This window comes from Acomys russatus, chromosome 16 (genome assembly GCF_903995435.1).
Source record: "Acomys russatus chromosome 16, mAcoRus1.1, whole genome shotgun sequence".
Classification (NCBI taxonomy): domain Eukaryota; kingdom Metazoa; phylum Chordata; class Mammalia; order Rodentia; family Muridae; genus Acomys; species Acomys russatus.
The window spans coordinates 38,640,935-38,648,752 of record NC_067152.1 but is presented as its reverse complement, the minus strand read 5'-3'; the positions used below and the strand labels follow the sequence as shown (position 1 = coordinate 38,648,752).

Below are 7,818 nucleotides of genomic sequence, written 5' to 3'. Positions count from 1 at the left end.
CAAGTGTTTTGTCCAAGCAATGAGAAAAGTAACTAGTACAGGCACCATTTCACACCCACGATGTGGAGCATGAAATGTAAAGGACCAGATGACAAGCATTAGCATGAATGTGCAGGGGCTGGGGAGGTCCTTTGGCTGGCCCTGTGAGGGTTGAAATGACCCGAGCCCTTTGGAAAATGGTTCGGCAGTTTCTTTTTTTTTTCTTTGTTTGTTTGGTTTTTTTTTTTTTTTTTTAAGATTTACTTATTTAATGTATATGATAATGCACACCAGAAGAGGACATCAGATCACATTATAGATGGTTGTAAGCCACCATGTGGTTGCTGGGAATTGAACTCAGGACCTCTAGAAGAGCAGACAGTGTTCTTAACCTCTGCGCCATCTCTCCAGCCGGGCAGTTTCTTAAAAAGGCGAACATTTATCTTTCTTGCGACTCAGCAATCATATTTCTAGGTATTTGCCCAAGAGAGATGTATATGGACTTTATTCTCAGTAGTCTCAAACTGGATGGAGTGTAGATGGCTGGGAAATGCACATTCTTACATGGTTGTATAATAAAAAAACCTACGCAGTTGTGCAATGAAAAACTACCGACACATAATGGCGGTGGTGAGTCTTACGATATATGTCAAGTGAAAGACGTCAGGTATAAATGGACTTATACTATGAAATCCCAGTTATGCTAACAATTGGCCAAAAGACGAAGTGAGCAGACTTTGGGGGTACCTAGATGGGGTGCTGGTCATGCAGATGGGTACATAAACCAGAATCACTGGCTTGCACACAGGTTCCACAGTATTTTACTGTTGGCCAAGTTTGTTTTTTTATTTGTTGCTGTTGTTTTTCTCACAGTAAAACGAGGAAGGGGGGGGGGGGAGTCTGAAAGGAGAAGCATGGTTTGAATACTTTTAGAGGCGTTGTGGCCGTGCAGTGGGGCCCACCTCTTCACTGGGTGGCACTATACCTTCTGTTCATCAGCATTGCGTGGCTTTTCTAGACTTGCAAATATCTGGTCACAGATGCTGATGCCAGACCAAAGAAAAACCTTATCACTCAAGTCCTGCTCCGTGATTTGTGAGTTTGCGGGGGGTGGGGGGGTGGAAGGGGGGAGATGCGGGGGGGGGGTAGTGGCCAGCAGCCGCGATATATTTACAGGACTGTGGATTGGGAGGCTACTAACAGGCATGGGTAACTCAAAGACAGGCATATCAACACAAAGCCCACCCCAGCGTGAGTAACAGTAGGAGTTCCTGACTTGTAGGAGAGTCTCCTCTACCACTGGCCTTGCAAATCTCTAAACATTTTTTGGAGCTTGCTGAAGTTTGCAGGTTTGTGAACTTACTAAGTCTTGATCAGCCTCTTGCTAGTTGGGAATGTTTCAATTCGGAGGGGACAGATACTCAGCAGTGAGGCACTATGACGGGCACCTGAGGTTGGTACAATCTCAAATGAAGCCGTTCTTTTGGCTCAGGGTTTCCGAGACATCAGTTCAGGGCCAGCAGACTCCATTGCCGTGGTGGCGCTGTGGTGAGTCAGTGGGAGGGCAAAGCTACTCACCTCCAGGTAGGCGGGGAAGCAGAGAAAGTGAGGAGGGGGTCAGAAATAAGACACACTCCCCACTGGGAACCACTGTCCTCTAACTCAGTCCCACCCACTCAGTTTATTTATCTAGGGATTCACAGCGGACTGAGCCATTGTCTAGAGCACAATGCTTATGCTAAATCCCCTCACCATTGTTTGGACCCACCTGCTAGGGACCGAGTTTTCATCAGTTAAAGCCTTGAGGGGGAAACTTATTTGCAAACCGTACCAGTCACTGCAGAAGGAACAACTGAGGCTTTAAGAGCAATTGTTTACAAAGCTTTGAAGTGAGTTCTCAAAGTGCAGAAACACCAGAGAACTTATCTAAATACTTAGGCTGACCTAGGGGTACTGGTCACCTCTTCCATATAAGGGAAGCCTTTCACTGGCTCTTTGTGGATCCCGGGAGGGAGTGAGAGTGTTGTCAGCTTTGGTCTTAGCCCAGGAATGAGGAGAGCTCAGCAGAAAGAGACTAGGGGCGACTGAGCATGCTCACTCAGCAGTGGGGAGGCTGAACACTGTCATCCTAAGGATAATGCATCTTCCTGAATCCAGACAGATCTGCGTGTGTGGGGAGTACACACGAGTACCCCCAGAAGAGACAGCCAGTTTTTACTGAGAGCCTGGAACACCCAGGACTGGACCTGAGAGTGTGTGGCATCCAGACAATTGCCCCAGTCTCTGCCTTAGCTTGTCCCTCCCCCGCTTTGGTTCTGTCAGGCAGACACATCATAGACGCTGGCTTGTGAGGGAGGTGGCAGAGGAGAGCTATAGAGTGAAGTGTGAGGCCACTCTTAGGAATCCGTGAGTTGAGGAGGAGAGACATTTAACAAGCCATTTGCAATATTTCCTGCGACGGACATTCCAGTTACTGAAATGTGACTTCAAAAGACAGCTACATAAACAAAGGACTTTTTGTTTGTTTGGAGATTGATAGGGAAGACACATGTCTGCCTCTCTCCCTGCCCAGTACTACCTCTCCATGAACACTTCATGGACCACCAGCTGTTGTTGCAAAAAACAGCTACACGCACATTAGTCCTACGTATCATCTATGTGTGACCCAGCCATTGTGCACAAATGGAGTTGCTGGAGTGAAAAATGCCAGCTTCAGAGTGAAGGCAAAGAGATAGTTGATCTTGATTTCAGCCCACTAAGCATCTCTAGCCATATCTGTATGTTCCATAATTCGAGTGACCCTCAACTTTCACTCGGCTATGGAAGATAAGCTCAGGTTGTTCTTGAGGTAACCAGAATTTTCAGTCTTGTGCCTTCCTCGTATATAGCCCCTTGGATATAGTTTCATTGCAACTGCCTTAGCTTTGTTCCAAGTCTCTATCTTGTATGCAATGGAATAAGCAGGAGACAGTATTTTGGGCATGCATAGGTGTATATGGTGTGGCATGTGTATGTATGCATGTTCACATGTGTGTTGGCACATGGTATATGTATGCATGTATGCATGTATATGCCAGCGATTGCTGTTGGATGCTTTCTTCGATTTCTTTCCACCTTATGTATTAAGACAGGGTCTCTTATTGAAACCCAAAGCTCACACCTGTGACTCCTCTAGCTAGCCAGCTTGCTCCAGAAATCCTCGGTCTTTACCTCCTGAACAATGGAAGCAGGCAGGCCACTATGCCACCTGCACTTATGGGGGTACCAGATATCTGAGCTCTGATCCTCCTCACACTTGTACCCATCTAGCCCCACCCCGTCCCCAGCACCAAGCAATAGACTTCAAAGTAGTCTTTTTGTTCCCATGTTTGGATAGCAAGCTCAAAATTCTGGGTTGGTATGGGGTAACAAGTGTCTTCTCTTTAACCCACAAGTGTTTTTGTCATTATCTGGTGAAAAATCCTTCCTAAGTTTCTGTGATTCCATTCCTGTTCTTTCTCTCCCAATTTAGTCTCTCTTCTGCATCCGCTCACGGTCCATCCTGTGACACCAACTCACCTGCATCCATCCTGAAACCCAGCCTGTCTCTTATCACCTCTGCTCTCCCTCCCTCTCTCTCCCCCTCCCTCCTGTTTTCTTCCTTTTCTTTTCTTCCTCCCTCCCCCTCCCTCCTTCCCTCTCTCCCTTCATTTCTTTCTTCCCTCCTCCTCCTTTCCCTCCCTATCCCTTCATTTTTATTGTTCATTATGTAGTCCTGGCCATCCCAGAACTTGCTACATAGACCAAGTTGTCTTTGAACTTGCTGTATTTCTTTTCTCTCCCCTCTCAAGTGCTGGGTTTTACACGTAAGCCCCACAAGGCCCTGCTACACCTATATATTTGCTGAACAATTCCTTTTCAGTGCCCTGTCTTCCCCCAGGTAAAGTGCATTCCTCTTCCAGAAAGCCATCCCTTCCTTCTTTCCAGCCTCTGTGCCTGTATAGAATTCTGTACACATCTCAACACTCAATACTGTTGTCTGTTTAGTTCACTTGCACTCTCTTCTTCTTTTGACCTCTGTATCTTATTATTTTTGGAGATCACAGTCAGGCCCACAATAGGTAGTAAGACTGTTGATGTAACTGGCTGCTTTATGACAGAGTAATTTTGCTTTCTAACCTCTAAGACTCTATTTCAATTTAAGACTATGGGAATCAAAGTGACTGTATATATATCCACGAATTCATCAGTAAGCCCTGGAGCCCCTGGTGGTTGTCACATGCTCATCTAATCCTAGAGATCAGTTGAGGAAGGGGGTGAAGCTGAAGGCCTCAATGGAAGAGACAAAGAAATTCACGACAAGGCATATTTCAGGAGACAATGGTGTCACGGAAAAGGAAAATGGGTTGGGGAGTGCCCTGGGTGAGGGCAACATCTGTCTAAGATCCTCACTCGGGTACGGTTCCTTAGAACAGGGAAATCCGGGCTAAGATGAAAAGCAGAAAGGAGATGGGAGGAAAGATTCTTATGAAAGAGATGGTAGTGTGTGCAAAGGGCCCGAGGCAGGGAAGGGCTCGAGAGACTTTTATGAATGAGAAAGAAGGCAGAATGGTAGGCATCCAGGAATAGAGTGCTGGAGCTGGGCCGTATAGATAAAAAGGTTGGTAAGTCCTTTCTATCGAGAGCCAGATAGAAAGTAGTTGGGCTCTGTGAGCAGGAACCTACTGCTCAACGCTGGGATTTGAATGTGAAATGCACCCCAGGCTCATGTGTTTAACACTTGGTCTGCAGCTGGTATTGCGGCTGGAGAAGGTTGTGGAATCTTCAGGATGAAAAGCCTCACTGGGGAAAGTGAGTCTCTCTCTCTCTCTCTCTCTCTCTCTCTCTCTCTCTCTCTCTCTCTCTCTCTCTCTGTGTGTGTGTGTGTGTGTGCTTGGGCGTGTGCCTTGAGGTTTTGTAGCTGGGCCTCATGTCCTGTGCTCTCTCCTGACTGTGGGTGTAATCCGATCCCTTGCTCCTGTGCCTTTTCTACCACAGTGGACTGTGAACCCTGGAACTGTGAGCCAGGTTAAGCTCATTCTTCCTTAAACTGCTTCTTGTCTTTTGTCACAGCAACAAGAACAACAACAAAAATTGACTGACACACTCCAGCAACTCGGCTTGTCCACAATGGCTGGACACGTAGATGATAAGTAGACTAATGTGTGTGTAGCTGGTTTTGTCACAATAACAGGTGGTCCAGATCAGGTATGTGTGTAGGCTACACTTTGCCCTGGAGTAGGGCAACTGCTTAGTTAAGAATTTGGTCCCCCCCCCCCCCCGGGAAAAGTAGCTTTTGGATGGTCAGCTTGTGCTTTAATGAGATTCCCTGGGATATAATTTACAGCTTAAAAGTTGTATTTCTCCTTTTATTCTTCCTTGGCTGCTGCAAACTCTATTTCTATTTGGAAACTGATGGGGTTTGGGGGAGGGGGCTCTCTGGTGCTTGCTTGTGCCTTTTAGTGGTAGCATGACCTCAGGTCAGTTGCTTAATATGTCTTGCTTCAGGTTCCTCCTCCTTCTCCTCCTTTGTTTGTTTTGTTGTTTCGAGACAGGGTTTCTCTGTGTAGCCCTGGCTAACCTGGACTTGCTTTGTAGACCAGGCTGGCCCCGAACTGTCAGCAATCTGCCTGCCTCTGCCTCCCCAAGTGCTGGGATTAAAGGCCTGCAGCACCACAGCCTGGTTTTTTAAAAGCGTACAGCACCTGGTAGGCATTTCCAGGCAGTCTCCCATCCAAATACTAACCAGGCCCGGCCCTGCTTAGCTTCCAAGATCAGATGAGATCGGGTGCGTTTAAGGTGGTATGGCCATAGACCAGTTTCTTTCTTTGTAGAATTGTAATTATAATGGTTATCTCTAAGGGTTATTAAATGGATTAGATACAATGCATATAAACCATCTGACAAAATAGATGCTCCTCGGTGATGCCATTCAAGCGTGGGAACCTGAGCCTGGGTACAGTCCCCTGTAAAGGCCAGGTATGTGCCTGTGAGGTCAGTGCTCAGAGAACAGAGACAAGCCGATCCCGGGGTTCACTGCCCATTTATAGAACTCTAACTAGGCTGGAATACAGTTTACAACCTAAAAGTTGTATTTCTCCTTTGTGCCTTCTAGTGGTTAATTGCCTAATCTCCCTTTGCCTCAGTTTCCTCCTCCTCCTCTGTTTGTTTATTTTGTTTTTTCAAGACAGGGTTTCTCTGTGTAGCCTTAGACTAATGTCTGAATCATAGGTTCAGAGACAGACCTTGCCTCGAGAACATAAGGCCTAGAATGATTTAGGAAGACACTGACACCAGTCATTGTTCTCTTTCCATGAGCGCACACACGCACACACATGCATACACACACACACATGCACACACACACACACACACACACACACACACACACACACACACACACGCACACATGCATACACACATGCACACACACCCATGAATGCACGCACAGGCAAACTTTCACAATAACAGTATGACAGAAATTGCTGACTGTAACATAACTAGGTGGTTTGGTTACTGTAAGCCTAGTACAATTGTAGCTTCAAATAATGAAAGCCCCATCTGTGCTTCCTGTCTGTGGGTGTAACAGGACTGTCTGGCCTCTTGCTCCTGTCGCGCCCACTGTGCCTTCCCTGCCATGACTGACTGTGCCTCCTGACACTGGGATGCATCTATTTGTGCTTAGATCTTCTTAAGGGAGATTGGGGCAGCATGAAACAATGTTAACTGAATTAAGTCCAGTATAAAGTCCTGAAAAATCCAGGAGGTGTCCAGCAATTGTGTCACCTTTGCATATATAGCCCCACAGCCATGTCTTGCTGTTTCGTGCAAATTTGAGGCTGTCTCATCATGCTGCATTTGCTCTCTCTAAAAACAAACAAACAAACAAACAAACAAACAAACAAGCAAACAAGCACATTCTCAGGCCTGGAGCGATGTCTGAGTTGCTAAGAGCGCTAGCTACTCTTCCAAAGGACCTGGGTTCGACTCCTGGAATCCACATGACAGCTCACAACTGTCTGTAACACCAGTTCCAGGGGATCCAACACCTTCTCCTGGATTTCATAGGCATTAGGTGTACCGACAGTTCCAGGCAAAACACCCATAGACATAAACTGAAAATAAATCAAATTAAAATAAGAAGTACTCTCCAGAAATCCAGACAAAAATAGTTCTAATCTGTGAATGGAGGAGAAACAGCCCTAGTTAGAGCTCTGCAAACAGTTCACCTGTAAGAGCTCAAAGGAGGCTCTAGAAAAAGCCAGAGGACAGGAAATGCAAGAAAGGAAAAACCAGTATGGAAGCGAGGCCAAGGCCACAGTTCTTCTTGGCTTTATGTCATTTACGCTCTGTGATGCTCACAGGTAACATTCCTGGAGGGTGGAAACCATGTGACTCTCAGAGCAGCGTGAATAAGGACCAGGGATAAAGTGATATCTCCGCTTGTTTAATTTCTGTCTCTGTGATACACACATGTCCTGAAGTAACATGGGAAGAAGATGGTTTACTTCATCTTACAGGTTACCATCCATTAATGAGGGGGAGTCCGTGCAGGAATGTGAAACAGAGACCACTGAGGAATGTTGCTTACTGGCTTGCTTCGAGGTTCATGTCCAACTGTCTTTCTAATATAGCCCATGCCCTCTTGCTTTGGACTGGCACCACCCACAGTGGGCTCGGCTTGTTTACATCAATTAACAGTCAAGAAAATGCCGCCCTCCCCCCCATCCCCCAAGGACAAGCTACGGGCCAATCTGACAGAAGAAGCTGGTCAACTGAAATTCCCTCTTGCCACATGTGTGGAGTGGACAAGCAAGATGA

General features: G+C 46.5%; 1 pseudogene; it reads right to left on the bottom strand.

Moving 5' to 3' along the window:
• Window positions 1-5,690: 5,690 nt before the first annotated feature.
• On the bottom strand, window positions 5,691-5,813 carry LOC127200856 (uncharacterized; annotated as a pseudogene).
• Window positions 5,814-7,818: the final 2,005 nt, after the last annotated feature.